This window comes from Leopardus geoffroyi, chromosome C3 (assembly GCF_018350155.1).
Source record: "Leopardus geoffroyi isolate Oge1 chromosome C3, O.geoffroyi_Oge1_pat1.0, whole genome shotgun sequence".
NCBI classification, from domain to species: domain Eukaryota; kingdom Metazoa; phylum Chordata; class Mammalia; order Carnivora; family Felidae; genus Leopardus; species Leopardus geoffroyi.
In genome coordinates, this window is record NC_059338.1 from 31,432,190 (window position 1) to 31,454,554 (window position 22,365).

The following is a 22,365-nucleotide window of genomic DNA, read 5'->3' on the forward strand; positions in this document are numbered from 1 at the left end:
CGCGGTCCGGGAGTTCGAGCCCCGCGTCGGGCTCTGGGCTGATGGCTCAGAGCCTGGAGCCTGTTTCCGATTCTGTGTCTCCCTTTCTCTCTGCCCCTCCCCCGTTCATACTCTGTCTCTCTTTGTCCCAAAAATAAATAAACGTCGGAAAAAAAAAAAAAAAAGAAAGAAACAATGGTATAAGTTTGAAAATGTAGATTCAGAAAAATCACATTTAAAAAAGAGAATCCCTCTCTTTTTTTGCTTTATTACACTGGAATAATAGCTTGAAGGAGCCTTGAGGAGCAATAGGGTGTTAACACATCTTATTTTTCAGGGAACTAAGGGAAGTACTAGGAAGATACATTCTTAAGGAGAAGTATAGAAAATATACAGAAACTGCCTCACTAAAAACTGGAGAAGGACCACATACACTGTGTAAGCATTTTGATTTTGTTTTAAACATTGAGTGCATTGTTTTAATAACAGCATCTCAGGATGTCTCACTTGGTAGGAAACATGCATTCAGACATTTATTGGAATCTCACTCAATTTTTGATGGGTGGAAAAATAAACTTTAAATAATTTGGGTGATCTTGTTCACCATTCCACACTTTGATTATAATCCTTTGAGTAAGTGACATGGGAGAGATACATATGCTATGACATCAAATAATGTGTCTTGCCACACTAGGATTCAAATGTCTTAGGAGCATTGTTTTTTCATACAATAGGGACATTAATGAAAAATTCAAATACTTTAACAAGGTGTTCAATTAAATGAAGGGCTATATTCCATAACTAGAGGAAAATGCTAAATGTTATATTCATCTACAATATAGTCTTCTCTAAAGGACTTTGAGATATAATTTGAACTATCATTTATCTAGAGAAGGATGACAAGAATGAAGCTATCCTAGGGAAAAATGTCATAGAGGAAAGAAAACTTAAAGAATCAGGATTGTTCAAAAGAAAAAAAATTGATTAGAAAAAAAAGAATCAGGATTTTTCAACCTTAAATAAATATTTGGGATGGGTATAATAACTACTATTGATTATTCCCAAAGTTCTTATGTGAAAGCTGAGATAAATGTATTCAGTGTATGTACAAAGAAAATAGATAATCTCCCTTACAAGGCAGGACATTCTGAATTAGGAAATAAGCTGTCTCTTGGAGTTCTTTCTAACTCTCCAAGAAACTGTTGGTTAAGCTCTTCACATTATAGTCATATTTGGAACAAATGACCAAGTCTACAAGTTTAATAATCCAGCATGAGTGATTGTTTTTAGAAAGTCAGTTTAATTTATATACATATAAGAATGTCAATTCAAAGTGATGTATTAACAAATCAAAAAAGAATTAAAAAGTGTTTCAATTTGCCTATAGTTAATGTTGCTAATCATAAATATGCTTATTCTTCCGTATATTTTTTACATATCTATGATTACAAATTAAACTAGACAAGCTTAACTTACTCATTACATTTTACATTTGATATATGGGCAGGATTGACAAAGTTTTAATGAAAACTACATGGAAAAGGTGAAATTTTTAAACTATTTGTATAAAATGTTAATTCTCACCAGGTATTACTGATGTGAAGATAGGATAATATAATGGCTTAATCTCAGACGTAGTGACCCAGCATCACAAATGACAAAGAATAAGGTGCACTGGGGAGCCACTTCTGGTAATGGCTGCCAAGGGTAGTACACTACAGATCAACCAAACCGAGACTAGAAATAGGCACATTTGATAAACATTGGCGTTCGCTTTATGTACGTCATCAAAGTTGCTGTTAAAAAAAAAAAAAAAAAAAAAAAGATTGGTTTGTGATTTTAATAAATGTCCAAATACAATTGAAGAAAATGGCGGGAAAGTTCTAAAGTTTATTTTTTAATTTGTAAAAAGATTAGAGTGGTAAGATGTAGTCTATATATCAACCTAAGTATTGTTATGTACCATTAAATACTGTAGTTTTTGTGTGTATATTTTGAGTGGATTTAAATGTGTGTTTCCAGTATCTAAGAAGTAAATGCATAATTAAAATGATAATGATATTTATGTTTAAGATCTAGATAACAGAAATAATCAGGAGTTGTGAAAATATGATAAATCAAGCCATCTAATTGATATATGTGGAAAAGTTGGGTAGGGCAATGGAAAATAACCTTTGAGTAAAACTGGAAATGAGGCAGTTAAGAAGCGTGGTCTTACATAAAAGACAGGCCAAATAAACTGACTACACTCTTTCCTGTTTGTTAAAAGAAAAAAAAAAAAAAAGATGTACATCAGCAGTAGTAGACTGGCATTAGAGTTTCCTGTTCTTTTTTTTCTTTCGAACTTTCACTGTTCAAAATGCATCTGTAATGTAGCTTATTATTACTCCCTTCGCACTTTGTCCATTGAACTTAATACATTAAAATTTCCCAGTCATGAATAAAGCTGAAAACTTCTCACATTTTATTTCAAAAAGTGATTTAGGGCTTGATACATAGATTTCATTGCTGATTCTGCCCTTGGTCCATGTAGCTATCAGATTTATGTTGCTTCCATAATGGAGACCACTCTGTATCCCAGAGATGATTTGCTTAATAAAATTCACATAGCTACTCACCGAATACCAAAGCTGTATAAGCATGCACTGAGCCACGCAGCAACCAGATGAATTCAATTTATGTTACACTGTTATTAAAGATTAAATCACAGCTTTGTTAGTGGTCTATGAAATTCTACATTTAAGAGTAATCTGACATACTCTAGCAAGACTTGAAATATTCATATACGAAAGCATTTATTTCATAGAACAAAACGATTTACATGTTACATGGAAATAAAAAGGTAGCAGTGGGAATTTATAATACAGACAGTGCCTAGAGATTTATTCTTTTTCAAACTAAATTAAACTGTGAACACCCATATGAAAATTTTTTTTTCTTGATTCACAGTAAGACCAAAAATATGTTTGATTTAATTCAAGGCTATTTTTTCATAGCCAGCAGCAAATCCATTAAAGTGCTATTCTGAGTTTCATCTAGATTTGTCATCAATGTCCTGCAACATAGCAACTCAGCATAAACATATTTTCCAAGTGTAACACAAGTGTACAAAGATCATTCATATGATCACAGCTGGAGTAGGATCATTATGTGATGATTCTGCTTCAGAACTAGCCAAGGGCATATCTAGGAACACAACTAGCCTACTCCTCCAATAAAATTTTAGAAGGAAAAGAATGTTGGAGCTATTAATTGCAATGAAAATGTCAAGCTTGTGTGTGTTTGTGTGTGTGTGTGTATGTTTGAAATAATGATAATTTTACTTTCTAAATAGTTTATGTTTCTACAATAAAATGACTTTCATTTTGTTTAAAATGTTTTTGTTTCACTTAGCAGATTTTCAGGGTTTTTTTTTCTAGATGATAAAACACTCTTTTTAGAAATTAATTTTGAGCAATTCCCTTTCTATTAACCAGTTTTATGATCTTGGAGAAATAATTTCACCTGTCAGAACCTTAGTTTTCTCATCCATCAAGTGAGAAGATTGAGCAGGTGATTTATGTCTTTCTAAGTACTACATAGACCTGGATTCACAAAGTGCCTTCTATATTTTGCAAAAGCAGTAGAGATCGCTAGGGAAAATTGCAAATTGAATGATGATGAAATTTAATTTTTATGGATAGAGGGAAAAAATCACCACTTTTTCAAACATGGAAAATCAAAAAAATAATCCCTGAAGGCCAAACTTGAAAATCTAAACATAAACTGCAAACACTAGCATAAGGAACAAGGGGTGCTATGCTTCTGTCCCAGAGCTTGATTATTTACAGAAAAGAAATCAATGCATTGTTTACAATAAATTTATAAATAATTGAGCATTCTAAATAGAATGGATTATATTCTCCAGAGTGTTCATAAATACAGCTATTACTCATTATAAGCAAACTTAAATTCATAATATTGAAATTTAAAAATTGCTGAGTACAGGAAGTCATTTATTTTAAATTATGTGAGATCTTGAAATTAAGGAATTCACATTATGTGCCAAAGTATATAGTAACCCTTAGAGACAGACAGACAGACAGACAGAGAACTTAAGATCAAAGAATGTCTAATGATGGATGACATCTCTGTGATCCCAGAGGTGAGAGAAGAGATATGTGAAATGTCAATATTAGAAGAAAGAATACACATTTTAAGAAATGTTTTTAAGGGTGGCAGTTCAGCAAAAAGTAAAATTGAATTATTATTATAGGAACTATACATAATAGGATATTACTATTATTTAAAAATTTAACTCTTTTTTATTACAGTTTTTCAAATTAGCCATTGAAATTATTCCCCTCTGTGTGGGTGTATAATCTTCTCCACAAAAGTAATTAGACCTTTCACAGGTTCACTGGACTAACACAAACACGGTCTAAGTCAAATTTCTTTTAGAAATAAATTGGTCAGGGGCGCCTGGGTGGCTCAGTTGGTTAAGCATTGGACTCTTGATTTTGGCTCAGGTCATGATCTCATGGCTCCTGAGATGGACCCCCTCATCCTTGGGCTCTGTGCTGACAGCACGGAGCCTACTTGGGATTCTCTCTCCCTCCCTCTTTTCTTCTCCCCAGGCTTGCTCATGTGTGCAGGTGTGCTCTCTATCTCTCTTTCGAAATAAATAAATAAACATTACAGAAAGAAATAAATCAGCCATCTCCATGTGGAGAATTCCTGGGGAGTGTGTGGCAAATAGGAAACTGATTCTATGATTTTAACTGAAAGATCCTTAGTGTGATTCATATTAGAGGTTTCCTCATAAGAATGCAATATTCACAATTTCATTAGAACCACGAATCCACCTCCATTTTCACCACCACTTGCCTTGACCCCCAGCCAGCAATAAATATGATGAGGCCAAGATAAGTGACACAAACAATTTGAAATTGGGCACAGGTGTTTCAGTGTGACCTAACTAAAGTTTTTCTATTGATAAGCTACTTTGTATTAGGGGTAAGTGACTTGTGATGTATATGTTCCAATAATTAGCATTAGGGGAAACCCTTCTGTTCATACAAATCTACCTATTTAATTACTTCTATATTTCCCTACTAAGTTAGCTTTTGAATTGTTGTCTCCAAAATATTAAAAAATCATTTGGAGAATTTCCCCCCTCCAATCAGTTTTTAGTTTAGCCTTCATTTTCAGGCCGGCCTGGCTTCACATATTAAAATGTCTTCAAGCATACGTATGTCTTAAAAAGCCATTCTTCCTGAAGTTGCTTTATGATGATCAACAGAAATGTTTTGCCAGGTAAAACGGTTTTTATCATTTTATTTTGAGTTATTCTGTTAAAGAGAAAATTGCATTGGGCAAAAATTCTACTGGAATTGTGTATTTTATGTTGTTGTAACAAGAACTTAAAGGTGTTGCACAAAATGTTAGTGAAGTGCTTCAAAACACAAGAAATGTCACCAGCTCTTTTTCTCACTTCCAGTGTCAATAGATGATTTTCTATGTAGTTTTAATATTTAAGCTATAATGTTTACATAGATGGCCAAACAAATATTCATCAAGTATTTACTCCGTTCTTTGGGGGAAAAAAGATGAGGGAGACTTTATTTTCTTTCTTTTAAATGGTAAGGATAAATACATTCTCAACAGCAAGTCTGGGAATATCTAAAGTAGCTTTCGGATGTACATCCTTTCCAAGAACATCAGTCATTTACAAATGATCTATTTATTCATCCAAAAATTAATTCTGAGTACCTTTTTTGTGCCAAGAATATTTTTTTTTCTGATTTCAATGTCAAGTTTTCCATTTTCATATTTATGCCTATTTTGCCAGAATTCAAAATTATGTTATCTTGAAAATTTTAGTGACCAGGTGTAACAAGCATATTCTCCTGTATAAGCTAAATTTGTGATCAAAAGAATCAGAAGACTCAGCTGCTAAAATGTAATCATTTTTTACCTGGTTCTAACATATCTTATCCTAAAAGATTTTACCCTTGTTCTAAAATCCTCACTACAGGGGTGCCTGAGTAGCTCAGTTGGTTGAGCATCCAACTTCAGCTCAGGTCATGATCTCATAGTTTGTGAGTTTGAGCCCCACGTCGGGCTCTGTGCTGACAGCTCAGAGCCTGGAGCCTGCTTCGGATCCTGTGTCTCCCTCTCTCTCTGACCCTCCCCCGCTCACACTCTGTGTGTCTCTCTCTCAGAAATAAACATTAAAAAAATTTAAAATCCTCACTAGATACAAGTTTTATTTTCATTGCAAGAATTTTTTTTTTTCTCTGCTTCTACCTCCAATTAACTATTCAAATGACTCTAACCTGGATTTCCTGGATTTCCTTTGAAACTGCTCTTAAAGGCGATAACCACCATCTTGCCAAATCCTAAGAACACTTCTCCATCTTCGAATTCACAGCAACCTTTTTTTTTTAAGTTTCTTTATTTTTGACAGAGAGAGAGAGAGAGAGAGAGAGAGAGACAGAGAGACAGAGCATGAGTGGGGGAGGGGCAGAGAGAGGGAGACACAGAATCCCAAGCAGGCTGCAGGCTTTGAGCTGTCAGCACAGAGCCCGATGTGGGGCTTGAACTCGTGGACCGCGAGATCATGACCTAAGCCGAAGCAGATGCTCAACCGACTGAGCCACCCAGGTGCCCCAAATTCACAGCAACCTTTAACAGAGCGAACCCGCTTTCCGTTTTGAGACGCTCCTTTCTCTTGGCTTCCATGGCACTGATATCTCCTGTTTTTTCTCTGCCTCACTGGCTACTCCTCCCCATCATTTTTACTGTTCCTCTTCTACCTAAAATCTATGTGTTAGCATATCTTAGAGCAGTGTCCTGGGCCCTCCTCTTTCTGGCTGTGCCATTCCTGGATGGTCTTCTCTAGTAGTATGACTAACATAACATTTATATCAGTGGATCTCATTCCTATTGAACCTATTGCTTTCTGTTTGATGAAATCTTATATAACACTGCCTTCTCTACTATGCCCACATAAAACTTATAGATAATATAAATGACCCACAGATATGATTAGAAAAAAAATGATAAACCAACTAACTCAAAGACAAAGGAAAAGTAGAAGGAAATTGATTTAAAATAAAATAATTCACCTTAATGTGGAAATGTCGAGAATGTCTTTATTGGAAGACATAACCTAGGTAACGCTTGTGCCTATGTGTTATAAACATATTTGGATTTAGCAGGATTGATGAAATCAGAACCCAATCCATATAAGAAGCAGAAGAAAATAAAAGTACAGAGAGGTAGAAATGAGCATAAGAGTAAAAACTAGTTCAGAATAAGTTATAATAAATACAATTCATTTGTAAATTATAAGAAGAGGGAAATGAGGCCAGTGGAAGTAAGAAAGCCAGCCAAGATAAATTTCAGACGTTGAGGTGAAAGCAACAAAATAGATAGATATTCTGTGAAGGAGCTGTGCCTTTTTTCTAAGTATAGTATCAAAATAATTCCTATGTTATTGCATGAAATGAGGTAATGATAAAGCATCTCAAGATCTCAAATATATTTTCTATCTTGAAATTCTATCACAAATGGAGGCATACATTTCGTCTCTAGTACTAAAAAAAAAAAACAAACCCTGAGCTCTACTTCAATAGGCAACAGGGACTAGAGGAAAGATTGGAAAAAGAAGCAGTAATATAAGAGGCAATAGAGAACTTGTGTGTTAGACCTCTGGGGACAGAATCGCAGCAAAGCTGGAAAACAACCCAAAACAAATGTAACACTTCCACATATAATTTTTTGCTATAGGAGGTCATCTAGTCAGTGATATGAATTGTCTTTAAAATTTTTTTATTAACTTAATTCCTTAATACAATTTCACTCAAATAATATTCAATCATCTGTTACATAGATGAAATTGGTCTCATTGATTTTATTTAATTTTTTTTTTTTAGTTTATTTATTTTGAGGGAGAGAGAGAGAGAGAGCAAGCACGAGTTGGGGAGGGGCAGAGAGAGACAGAGACAGAGACAGAGAATCCCAAGAAGGCTCTGCATGGCTCAGTGCAGAACCCAACATGGGGCTCAAACCCGTGAACCATGAGATCATGACCTGAGCCAAAACCAAAAGTGAGGTGCTTAACCAACTGAGCCACCCAGGCACCTCAGCCTCACTGATTTTAAACAGCTGTGCTGCAGCACTGAAACCCTTTACCATCAGATGTATGCTTGGAAACACAATAAAACATTGAGTAGACAGAAAAACAGAGTGAGTAAGCATATTCTCGGATTCTCAGATACAATGTATTTATTTAAATTTCTCTCACCCTAACAACCTTCTCACAAATCCCTGGGCCTTTTATGTAACTTCTTGTAAAAAAAAAAATAGGATTATCCTGTGCTTAATTACTACCAATTTATCTTTTTAGAGTATTTGGTTGAGGGGAACATTGAAACGTTGTGCAGGATATGGGACAGTAATTTGTTTTGCCAAACTGTCATACCGAATGCAGACCATCTAGCATTCCCAGACGTTGCCAAGCACATATCAGTAGCATCTCCCAAACATTGCGGCATCCAAGACATGCTCCCATAAAATTTCCAAGCACTCTAGGATGGCAATATAACCATGGATCTATATGTTGACATTCTTGTGCCTGAACCAGACTTATATCCAACTGCCTACTTAACAAATACCAAACCATTACCTTTGATATTTCCCCTGCCAGTACCCTTTACATGTAATCTGCAAAAAATCCTGTTCACTCTACTTCCAACAAATTTTTAAAATATATTCAATTCTTGATTTCCACTGTCACAACTTTAATATCCAACCCTTGGTTAGTTCTCCTTTTGACCAACGTAGTAGCTTCTTAATTGTTTTCTAGTATCATGTCTTTGTCCTCATTTTACACATGGCAGCCAGCTTGAGTTGTTTGTTTTTTTTTTTTAAGGCTTTATTTTTCAGAGAAGTTTTAGTTTGACAGCAAAACTGACTGAAGGGTATATAGATTTCCCATAGTCCCCCTATCCCCATACTTGCATAGCATCCTCTGTAATCAATATCCCCCACCAGAGTAGTATATTGGTTACAATTTGTGAAACTACACTGACACATTACAATCACCCGAAGTGCATGCTTTACATTAGGGTTTACTCTTGTATATTCTAAGGATTTGGACAAATGTGTAATGACATATAATTATCATTACAGGATCATGCAAAGCATTTTCACTGCTCTAAAAATCCTCTGTGTTCAACTCATCCATTGTCCCCACACCACCCTCCCTACCTCTAGCATTTACTCATCTTTTACCATATCCATAGTTTGCCTTTCCAGAAAATCATATATTTGGGATCATAGTGTATGTAGACTTTTCACATTGGCCTCTTTCACTTAGTAATGTGCATTTAAGGTTCTTCCATGTCTTTTTATGGTTTCATAAATCATTTCTTTTTAGTGCTGAATAATATACCATTGCCGGAGTACCACAGTTTATTCATCGATTCACCTACTGAAGGACATCATGGTTGCCTCCAAATTTGGGTAGTTATAAATAAACTTCTATAAATGTTCTCGAGGAGGTTTTTGTGTGGACCCAAGTTTTCGGCTCCTTTGAGTAAACATGAAGGAGCATGATTGTCGTATTGTATGGTAAAAGTATGTTTGATTTTGTAAAAAAACACCCAAACTGTCTCCCAAAGTGGCTCTACCATTTTGCATTCTCATCACGAATAAACAAGAGTCCCTGTTGCTTCACATCCATACCAGCATTTGTTGTTATCAGAAATCCAGATTTTGATGATTCTGAGAGGTGTGTGATGATATCTTGTTATTTTAATATATAATGCTTTATTAACATACGATGTCGAGTATCTTTTAATATTTCTATTTGCCATCCGTATATCTCTTTTATCTTTTTCATGAGATGTATGCTCAGGCCTTTTCCCCATTTTTCAAATTAGGTTGTTCATTTTCTTATTGTTGAGGTTTAATAAGTATTATTTGTATTTATTGGATAGCAGCACTTTATCAGGGAAAAAGTCAGTGTTGCTTTTGGATATTTTTTTTGCAAATATTTTCTCACTGTCTGTGGCTTGTCTTCTTATTCTCTTGACAATGTCTTTCCCAAAACAGAGGTTTTAAATTTTAATGAAATCCAGTTTACCTATTATTTCTCTCATGGATCTTGCTTTTAGTATTGTATCTAAAAAGTCATTATTATACCCAAGGTCAACTAGGTTTTCTCCTATGTTAGCTTCTAGGAGTTTTATGTTTCTAGATTTTACATTTATATATATGATTCATTTTGAGTTAATTTTTGGGTTCCAGATTTTACATTTAGATATATGATTCATTTTGAGTTAATTTTGGGGAAGGTTTTAAGCTCCATATCTACATTCAATTTTTTTTTTTTTTTTGCATATGCATGTCTAGTTGTTCCAATACCATTTGTTACAAAGACTATTTTTTAAGGGTGCCTGGGTGGCTCAGTCGGTTGAGCGTACAACTTTGGCTCAGGATCATGATCTCATGACTCATGACTTTGAGCCCCACATCAGGCTTTATGCTGACAGCTTAGAGCCTGGAGCCTGCTTCTGATTCTGTGTCTCTCTGTCTCTCTGCCCCCCCCCTGCTCACAGTCTGTCTGTCTGTCTGTCTCTCTCTCTCTCTCAGAAATAAATAAATAACATTAAAATTTTTCTTTAAAAAAGACTATTTTTGCTCCATTGTATTACTGTGTTCCTTTGTTGAAGATCAGTTGACTATGTTTACGTGGATCTATGTCCTTGTATTCTGTCCCATTGGTTTACTTGTCTATTATTTCACCAGTACCTCCCCATCTTGATGACTGGGGCTTTAAAATAAGTCTTGGGGGGGAACCTGGGTGGCTCAGTTGGTTAAGCATCCAACTTCGGCTCAGGTCATGATCTCATGGTTTGTTGGTTCAGATGCCTGGATCCTGCTTCTGATTCTGTGTATCCTGCCCCCTCTCTCTCTCTCTGCCCCTCTCCCACTCGTTCTCTGTCTCTCTCTTTCAAAAATAAATAAACATTAAAAAATTTTTTAAATAAGGCTTGGGGCACCTGGGTGGCTCAGTCAGCTAAGTGTCCAACCCAATCTGCTAAGTGTCCAACTCTTGATTTTGGCTCAGGTCATGATCTCACAAACTGCTGACAGCATGGAACCTGCTTGGGATTCTCTCTCTCTCTCTCTCTTTCTCTCTCTCTCTTTCTCTGTGTCTCTCTGCCCCTGCCCTGCTCACACTATCTCTCAAAATAAATAAACATTAAAAAAAAGATTGTTTATAAAAGATAAATAAATATATAAATAAATAAGTCTTAATAAGTGTTAGTCTTCCAACTTTGCCTCCAACGCCTTCAATGTTGTGCTAACTATTGTGGATTTTTTGTTTTTTCATATAAATTTTAGAAAGTGATACTTTTTTTTTACCACAGCATTGAATGTGGAGACATTGGATCTATGTATGTGAAAATATACTTACATATGTATATAATAAATAACTTCACAATCTATGAAGTAAGTTTTATTAAATAGGATACGTTTTAAGCATCAAGGTGAAGGACTTCAGAGAGTAAGCTCTGAATAATTATTTTCCTGTCATCATCACCAGCAGCAGCAGCAGCAGCAGCAGCAACAACAAAAACCATTGTCACAGAGGTGGAAACTGGCTGAAGGACTTGCTCAGTGGTGTGGCTGGTAAGTGTAGGAGAGCTCAGATTCAGGCCACACGATTTCAAGTTTAGTGTTGTTGCAACTAATGGTGTATGGATATTGAAGCAGTAAATGAACTGTAAAAATACTTTTTTCATCTTTTTTTTTCATCTAATGAAACTTTGATACCATGTAGAATGTAGTAGAAGGTAAAGTTTGCAATTAATTTAAACCCAGCTCCTAGGGATGATAGTATTTAGCCCTACCCTTTCTCAAATCTATGAAATTTCTTATTGTGTAGGCAAGTAAAGGAAGAAAGTATGACCTAAATAATATTGTCTAGCTAGAAGATTACCTATATGAAATATTCTAGAAACTTTCATGTTTCAATAGAAAGTCTGCATGGTGTACTAGAGAAAAATATCAAAGATTTGGGTACCAGAAATTTTTTTAAGGAAATTCACTTTTTTCTGAGACTCAAATAGGATACTATATGTGAAAATTCTCTGAATGATATAAAATACAGTTATACTACGTGGTAGTTATCAACATGTCATTTTCTAAATTATTGCTGTATAATACTTGGAACATAATAGGCTATCAATATTATATGTCACAAACAAATAAATGTGATAAATTTATAATAGCTCTTTTAGTAATTATATTTAATATTATATAAAAAGATATGTCATTCAAACTAAAAATAAAAGGTGAGAAAGTGGTTTTTATAGGGAATTTAATAACCAGCTTATAATTATTCTGTATTAAATAAACTATAAATTTATTTTTCACTAGATCATATAGTAGGAGGTTATTTTCATTTCATTGACTATATTTGCAAATGTTGTTTTAAGTATTTATGATATACCTAAAGTACTTCTTTTGCATTAAATTTTACAGTAAGATAATTTCAGATCAGCAGGATAATACTGAAAAGCTTTGATCTAAGACAGATGTTTGGGTTTTTACTACAGTATCTAATATTAATAGCTTTTCTTGACTTCAAGTATATGAAAACATACCTGATGAATAAACATTTTTTGGCATATTTATTTTATTTCACATGGAATTTTATTAAAGTTAAACATTTAAATTTGGTATAATGGAAAGAAGAAAAAGAGAGCAAACACCCTGCAAGCTAATTAAAAATGTTATCTGAATAATTTTGATATTAAATATCTTATTGTTTACAAGTTAAATTATAATAAATAAAATATCCAGAAATCTATAAGGGGAAAAATAAAATTAACAAAAATTATAAAGTGAAATTTCTGTAAAACCATACAATGTGTAAGAAAACCTTTATAAAGAGAGATATATATCATGCAAATGTTGAGTTGATTTATTTGCAGATGACATTCTACTTAATTCTGTCCTAGCTGTGCAGATGCCTAGGAAACTTTTAATATAACCTGCATTTCTTAAACTCTTACTATCACCATAGCCTGCCCAAAGCAAGGATGAGATCACTGAACCATAAGCAACAGAACCTCCCTATTGACTTTGCTTGCCTTTGAGATTTCAAGGTCCTATAGAAGGCAATGTGAGAAATTCTGGCTGTTACTCTAACCCTGTGAAATGCCTCCAGGGGACACATTTTTCCCTTCCGTTGTAAAAAGGAAAAATAATTCAAAGAGAAATGTTAGACTTTGGGGGAGAGCTTACACCACAATGGAAGGGAATAAAGAATGTTTTTGTGCTCTCACTCTAACTGCTGATTTCTAATCTAGAAAATACCCCTTATACCTTTATTTCTTAAGCAAGACAAGAAGTATACAACTCCTGGGAGGAAGTATATGGATGTGTGTGGATTCATATAGAGATTGCCATATAAATACAGATACAGGTTCACACACATATACCCATATATATGACTGATTAAAAATACTTGCCTATTACAAATTACTTTAGGTCATTTTCCCATAGCTATGGGAAGTTCACCTATGGAAAACTTCCTGGCAGCAGTCTAATTTCTATCCTTTCCCAAACACTTAAGACCAATGTCTATTTTGTTTGGGAAGAGAAAAACAGAACTATCATTTGCTAATAGACAGTTTGTACATTTTTCTCTTATTTTTTCCTATCCTTTTTTTTTTAATGCTTAGTAGTGACAAATATCATTAAAATAAACTCCTAAACACCATGAAGTTTTAGTAGCGGAGAATGTTAGTGCTCACCAGTGGCCATGTTCTTCCTCATCTTCCCGGGCACACTGCTAGACATTTGTCAAGAGCCTTTGCAAGTGTGTGGGGCCTGCTGGCCAATAGAAGAGTGAAACTGATGTACCCATTTCCAGATCTGACTCCTAAACACTTTCATGCCATGTCCCATGTTTGTTATCTTTGCTTATTACTCAGCTAGGTGGAGAAGATGCCAGTAAGAACTTCAGAAGCCTTAGAGGAGAAATGCAGAGAAGTCTGGGTCCTGGATAGCAGTATGCAGAGAGCCTCCCACCCCAGTGACATGCATTGGACTGTGAGAGGATCAAGAAATAAATGTTGGTTGATATTCCTAACTAGTACCGAAATTCAGAAAGAAAAAATGCTTGTTATGGTCCTTGCAGCATGGTCTCTGTCACAACTTAGAAAAAGAAAATTCTTTTAAATGAGAGGCAGAGACACATACAAAGCCCAGCTTCTCTCTCCATGCCATCCAGAGGTGGGTTGAGAGGCACATGCAGCTATGCACAAGTTCTCTTGAAGTCCAAAGTCATTTGTTACCAGTAGATGAGCAGCAATCATTTTCCAACTCTGAAACCCAGGACACATAATTAGATAACTCAGAATTCAGAAAGCATGTCTGTTCATTCTGTCTAATTTCTTGTTTCATCTCTTATTTGTTTATACTTTTTTAAAAAAACATTATTTTTGAGTTCTATGTACTCCGAAGTACTAGGGGATACAATGTGGGATATAGGCTCTGGCATCAAGGATAGTTTTGTGTAGACAGTAGACACTCAACAAATAATTTAGTGATATGAAACAGACAAATTTACAGGAAATTAATTTAGCATGATGTGGAAAACAGAGGATGGTGTTCCCCAGTCCCCTTGACATAGAAGGGGCAGCCAGGCATAAGAAATGCGGAGAAGGCTTCCTGTGAACAGTTTCTGGGTGGATTTAATGATTCTATTTACTATGTAGATGCTTTCCCATATGAGATATTTTCCGTGATTGAGTGATATCAGAGACAAACGACCAGCCAATATATTAACCGACCTGGTCTTCCCATCTCTGATTAGCTACTTAAGTGACACACACACACACACACACACACACACACACACACTTGACTCTAAATCAATAATCAGTTAATCTAAACTGTTAATCTAAGGGACGCCTGGGTGGCAGTCAGTTAGGCGGCCGACTTTGGCTCAGGTCATGATCTCAAGGTTTGTGGGTTCGAGCCCCACATTGAGCTATGTGCTGACAGCTTGGAGCCTGGAGTTGGCGTTGGATTCTGTGTCTCCCTTTCTCTCTGCCCCTCCCCCACTTGTGCTTGCTCGCTCGTGCTCTCTCTCTCTCTCTCAAAAATAAATAAACATTAAGGAAAAAAATAAACTGTTAATCTAAGCTCTTTATCATCCTGATATCAACAACACAGTGAACTTGTCCATCCTACAAATTGTGGCTTTGAAAGAAATATTGAAAAAAGTCTAAAAATTATGAATTTACTAGATTCCAATTTTTAATTTTATTATTACAAAGTATGTTTTTTAGCAATTATAGGGGACTAAAATTCTCCCTCATTGTTTCTATTTTTAGACGATGAAACATTGAAACAATGTTTCATTGTATTTAAATGACTAAGAGGCAACAATTACCAAGCTCTTTACAAAGGGAGAAAATGCATTCTGAGAAACTCAGCAATAAGAAAGTGCTACGCCATTATTTTAACAGGATAAAATCAATTACTAATTTTCGTCGTCTTAAAAAAGGAAATGATTCTTTGCATAAACATTTTACACAATATAACTTCAGAATATTTATAAAGTCTTTGGAGGAAACTATAGCTAAGAGATAGATACTTAGACATTTTTCCATTAACATATATATGCACATATATTTATTGATAATTGATGTAAACATCACAGAAAAGCCAGAATATGAAATTTGAATGTGGAGTAATACTTTAGATTTTATAATGTATTTATGTGTATTTCTTCAGTATTCCCAAATATTTGAAACACATCCTATGGGATAACAAATATACTATATACTATGTAATAAATTTTTATGCACAGGTAAGTATAATGAAAAATATTAATTTAAGCATATGTACACGAAGGCTATCCTAACTTTCTCACATTATCTCATCCCTCCCCAAATACACAAATGCTCAACGGTATTTATAGTTACTGCCATGAAGCATTTTTGTATATTTAAGAGTGCCTTTAGGTCTTTAACTATAGGAAGTCTTTGACTGCCAAAAGTAGTGTCATCGACAGTGGAAATGAAAAGTAACCTTCAAGAACCTTTTAGACATGAGTAGGCTTTCTGGGGGCAGCTCTGTAGGAAAATTAACTGAAAAAGATGGACTACTCACCAGATACTGAACTGAATAATTTAAGTGTGGGGAGTTCAATCTCCTTTTATACTGCTTTCCTCATTGCACATTGATTAAAGTGTCATTAAAAATAATGAATGGCTAAATATATGAGTGTTATCCAAATTATTTCCATCTTTATTATCCTAAAAGATCAAATGATTTTCATAGTGGATGCCATTGTGAGAGACTCAGTTTCTTTTGTTGCCTGTTCATGCTGTTCTTGTTGTGATAACTCAAGGCACACTCATCAGCCCCCATGTGAACTGGCTGGAGTGACAGTTGGTGACTCAGCAGTTGGCCAAATGATGAACTAGAGCATAGTCTGTCATTCACATGTTTCTCAAGTGAATCCTGCTATTATCCCAGAAGTGATGTAAACTTTTCTGATGTTGTTATCAAGTGTTGAATTGAGCATTCAGGAAATGCCCCATGTGTTATAATTTGGCATTCTGAAAATGAGGTTCCAACCTTTCTGTAATTTATCTGGAAATCTTTGGCAATGAACAGAATATGTTTTTTGAATTCTTCTCTCTCTCTCTCTCCCTTTCCAGAAAACCATTCATCACACTATCCAAACCAGAAATCCTGGAATGATTTGGCTCACCTACGCTGTTTCAATGCTTCTCTCTACAGTGGCATGTTCAAATGGTCTCAACAGATTCACAGGACTTTCCATTAGTGTCCACCTCAACCATGTGGATGATGCATCAATTCTATTTTCTAATGATGTACATGCAATGACATTCATTTCCATGGTAAGTGTCTCTAAGTGTAGAATCTCTTCTATCTAGTTCAGTACCCTCATGTCACGTTACCAAAAATTTTAACTTTGAAGTGTTTTGACTGACAAATGAAAATTGAGTTCAGTACGGCCTTCTCTTTAAAGAAAATTAGTCGTATATTTCTTCTTGGCCAGGTAATTTAAAAACCTGGAATCATCATCATCATCAAAAACAGTAACAATGGTATAACCAAAATGTATACAAAATTACGTAATTACATTCAGTCATATTTTATATCGGACCTCAAGGCAATTAGAATCATATCTATTAATTTCTTGATAGAGATCTGCTTAATCAATGTATTCATTTGTGCATTCTGGGATGTAATAGACTCAAAATCAGTGACTATAATCTCAAACCACATCGTGTACTTCCTCTCAAAGACACATTCACATTTCCTATCTCTACCAGCAGATGAAAATTCATTCATATCTCAATGTAAATGAACTGGTTATTCATGTTAATTAGAAGCATGAACAAAATAGGAGTCCACCTTTTCAAATAAAAAAATCTTTTTGAAAATGATAATTTTCAACTATTAAAATAGTTTTTTTTCTTGCAGATATTAAAAGTTTATGGGGCGCCTGGGTGGCTCAGTCAGTTGAGTCTGACTTCGGCTTGGGTCATGATCCCGCAGTTCGTGGGTTTGAGCCCCGTGTTGGGCTCTGTGCTGACAGCTCAGAGCCTGGAGCCTGCTTCGGATTCTGTGTCTTTCTCTCTCTCTGCTCCTCTCCTGCTCATGCATGGTCTCTCAAAAATAAATAAACATTAAAAAAACAAAACAAAAAACCCCCCAAATATTAAAAGTAATTGATATAGTAAAATCATATGAGCACTTGGCAGTATTTGAAATGTAACACCATCCCTTAAGTAGCATGCAACCCCAAGCTAAATGTAAAAGGGAGACAGATTCAGGATTTTAAGAACATGGCATTTTAAAATAATACAGTTTTTAATAAGTTTTAGTAATATGAAGACAAGTGAGAACAGGAAAATAGAGATTTTTACTTAGAGTATCTATTATTTATCTTTTATGAGTGCTGGATGAATTACATATAATTTTATTTAGTCAGCCAAAATATTGCAAAGTTGATATTATAACTTCCCTTTCAAAACTTTTAAACAGGCGCTTAGTGTTGTTCATAAGTAAACTTTCTCAAATTGTGGGAGATAGTAAGTGACTGTGGATATCAGCTACAGTCTTCCGATGAGTAACTAACCACAATATCTACCATATAAATAAAATTGGCCAGCTCAAATAATCATTTAATGTAGTGGTTTTTTTTTTTTTTTAAACTGAAATACCTTAAAAATAACCATAGAGGAAAAAAAGCACAGATCAAAAAAAATTGTTTTTGAATGTGAGCAAGTCCTGTTGAGCCGTTTACACTTAGGTCCATCTGTAAGTTAATTTCTGAAATTAGATCATATTAAATAAAACCAGAAGTTACAACCTCAGTATAACAAATTTCATTATTTTAGACCAGTGGATGAGTTTAGAGACTATTTAGTAAGTTTATTATTTTAGAAATGAGGTCCACTATGAGTGGAAGTGTTTTAGAAAATCTTCTCTTCTCTCCACCTCCTTCCTTTCTTTTCTCCATCATCGTCATCATCACCATCACCATTCAGATCGTGAAAAAGAGCCAGCTGGCCAAAGAAATGGAAACTAAAAATTAATTTAGATAATTTAAACATTTAAAATATTAAAGTAAATGCTAAAAATTCTTTTTCATTCACAAAGAAGAAGGTCTGTGAGGTAAAGCTGGGATAAAAAAAAAAACCCAATATGATGTGTTTTTTTGATAAATATTCTAGATATTTTTTGATAGGTGTTCTAGGCATTTTCTTGAAAGTGACCTTTATTTAATCCTAACAAACATTACAAAGGAATAAAACATTCTGCACTTTTAAAGGTGTCTGAAGGGTTAACATGATTGGGATTAATGAATGACATTATGCAATAAGGTGACTGAACAATAATGTGATATAAGCATCTTATAAAAATGAGAGTGAAGAAAAGATGTAGAATTCAGTGCAAATTACTTCGAATGATACAATAATACCATATTTAGTTTATAGGAAGTGACTTGTGTTTAGTATGAACGAAAGTAAAAGAAATAGCAATGGCAATGATGGTTATTTCTCATTTGTGCAATATTTCTGACTTGTGGTTTGTTTTCTCTTCCAATATAGATATCGGTGTATAGAGATAATTTGCCTATCTTAAAACAGTCTGTTTAACTTATCTTTTTTTCCAATATTTTTACATTTTGCCTAACAGACTTACACTTATTTATATATGCATTTTCTTCTTTCTCTTGTTTAGTCTTCTCTCAGCCTACTTCTCTTACATTTTTAACACATTTCAAATTCTTTCTTAAATTATAAAATCTTATTTAAAAATTTCAATAAAATTCTTTCTCTTTGCCCTGTGCCAATCTGCCCTACTATTCTCAAGAGCTGACTGATCAAACTCATTTCCATCACATTTTAGCTTTTATACTCCAATGTCGCTGGTCTCAGCAATGGTACCTAGAAAACCAGGGAACAATAGTAAATTCAGCATAGCTTGTCAGAATTCATATAGACCCAAGAATGTATGCCTGAGAAGGCATAGTACAAAGGTTGTTATTTGTGCAAATGAATAAAAATACAATCAAATACAATCAGCGACTGTAAGTTTGTGTGTGTGTGTGTGTGTGTGTGTGTGTGTGTGTGTATTTGAGTGTGCTCCATTTTAATTTAACAAGATCTTAATTAAAATTACTGGGAGAAGACTAGATATTTATTCAGACTGGATCAAGATAAATAATATATACAGTGAAAACCAAAACCTGTGATATGGTAATGCAGAGAAAGAACATGAAAATATAAATATCAAAATGAACTATCTTTACAAACACAGCCCAGCTCCCCCTGCTTGTGATTTTTGAGTTTCATCCTGGCCTTAATGGAAGACACAAAAACAACTGCAGGGCAAGAGCCAGACAGCAGACAGTATTGAAGATTCAAAGACTATGAATTATTATTACCTTTTGAACAAAGTAAAGATATTTGATTGAAGGAATTTAACCTACAGAGAAGATTAAAGATGCTTAAAGAATCTGAAATATACGACTAAAGGCTCTTTGCCAGCTCTTCTTCAAGACCAAAGACCTGCATTTAAAGTGTAGCAGGAGCAATGTTTCTGATGAAAGAAACTCAAATGCTGTCACCGAAGTCAAGTAGAAGTCCTCAAAGTCATTAGTCATAGAATTTATATTTACTCATTCACAGCTATTTATGCTCAGACCTAGTGACTTAGGTTATTTCCATTTTAGTGATTTCACATGGTTCACTCTAAAAGAAATTGCCTTAAGGATCCAATTGGATCTAAAGAGTATCATCACTAAATGCTATTCAAGACTCATGCCTTCAAAATCTGAAAGTGTGTAAATCAGTGGCCACGAGGGCATCCAAATATATATCTCGGGCCTGACTGAATATACTAATGTCATCACATTTTCCCTCTAAAATAGGAATGTTTGGGCATTTAAAAGGCATCCAGATTATTTTGAATATTTATGTTTAACCTTGCCAGAACCCTTGGCTGTATGCCTTATTAGCTGAAACTAACTGATAGTAATTATACTAAATTAAATACACAGCATTGGGAATCAGAGCATAACTGGATCCTTGATCCGATCTTCAATGAACACAAAAGACTGAATCTCACCTTCCTCAACTGTGAAATGAGAGGATTGTACTACATTACCCTAAACGGTCTCCTCATGTAAATACTTTAATTTCAAGCATCTATTTCAAAATCCAAAAGAGCTGTATTAAAAAAATGAACAACAATACAACTCTGGACCCTGTAAAGAGTTTTCATATTACACATGTACAATTATAGCCATTTTCCAGCATAAAAAAGTTGTGTCTCAGAGGGTGATTTATAGTCAATCACTCTTTGGCCTGTCTTGGTTCTCAGGATAGCCCCAAACAAGCCTAGCTAAGCATCATCAGTGAATTGTAAACACTTGTAAAACACAGGTATGGGTTACTAGAAACTAGTCATTAAGCAAAATAAAAAAATTAGTGAAATCATATGGTAATTATATTTTAGGCTGATGTAAGTTCAATTAGAGTATGATACAGAAATATATAGTGATATTAGGAAGAGAAAGTCCTGAAGAAGTCTTCTACATACTTTAAAAAGGAGAGAGATTGATTTTTTATATGTTCAAGGAGTAATTGGAAGAGTGATGAACATTGGAGTGGCACTTAGAAATGGGATGAACTGGGGCGCCTGGGTGGCGCAGTCGGTTAAGCGTCCAACTTCAGCCAGGTCACGATCTCGCGGTTCGTGAGTTCGAGCCCCGCGTCGGGCTCTGGGCTGATGGCTCAGAGCCTGGAGCCTGCTTCCAATTCTGTGTCTCCCTCTCTCTCTGCCCCTCCCCCGTTCATGCTCTGTCTCTCTCTGTCCCAAAAATAAATAAACGTTGAAAAAAAAAATTAAAAAAAAAAAAAAAAAAAAAGAAATGGGATGAACTAAGCTTTATGTAAGTGAAGCATGGAATCATGGATAAAGAAAAACAATTGTACCGATCCAATCTCACCTCCCTGAAGCACTTAGATCAGGGAAAAGAAGAAAGAGGATAGTATACAACATTTTTGTTTAGATTTTGGATGCCAGGTGAACAGGCAACTTGAGGTAGCTTTCTTGCTAGACTAGATCACCTATGAAAAGGGGATGCATGAAATAGGTAGGTAAGAAGATGGAAAGAATACACAGAGCAGCTATTTGTAATGTGAAGATGGTCTCAAATTAGAGATTACTGTATCAGGGTGTTTGTCTTTGAGATTTCCCCCCAATAATGATACCCAAGTTGCTTAAACAAATTACCAGCGTATTTGAGCTATTATAAATTCACTGGATGAGTAGAACATTATGAAAGACCACTGAATCAAGCTGTTAAAGAGTTTAATTTCCAGGTCATTTTCTGCTTTATGCTTCTTTTCTCCACATATATTTCATAGCAAATGCACATAATTATTTACATGTGAGTGAGAATTTGAGTTACAGCCACAATATTATTGCTGAAGCATGTTTAATCTCAAAGTGTTTAAATGAAATAACTCTGATAAATATGTCAAAATATTGGGGAAGAATAATAATTGAAAAACAGCAGCCATAAAGACACCTTTCCAAAAAAAACATTTCCAAAGTTTTATCTAAGGATAAACTATGTGGATATATATGGAGATATATAGAAGAGAAAAGAATTACTTGAAAATAGAAGAGAGAACTAAAAAAAAAAAGTGGAAAGTTATTATTTCAATTATGGTTCAAAAGAGTATAGTGGCAGCAGCCCAGCGTGCTTGAGAAGCACAAGCTTTGAAGTTCAACACACCAGTGTTCAAACTCTGCGTC

General features: G+C 34.7%; 1 long non-coding RNA gene across 1 annotated transcript; it reads left to right on the plus strand.

The window, feature by feature from the left end:
* Positions 1-11,427: 11,427 nt before the first annotated feature.
* LOC123586329 lies at positions 11,428-17,510 on the plus strand. Its single transcript, XR_006706741.1, has 2 exons — positions 11,428-11,664; positions 16,719-17,510. It is a non-coding gene; the product is annotated as an uncharacterized LOC123586329 (long non-coding RNA).
* Positions 17,511-22,365: the final 4,855 nt, after the last annotated feature.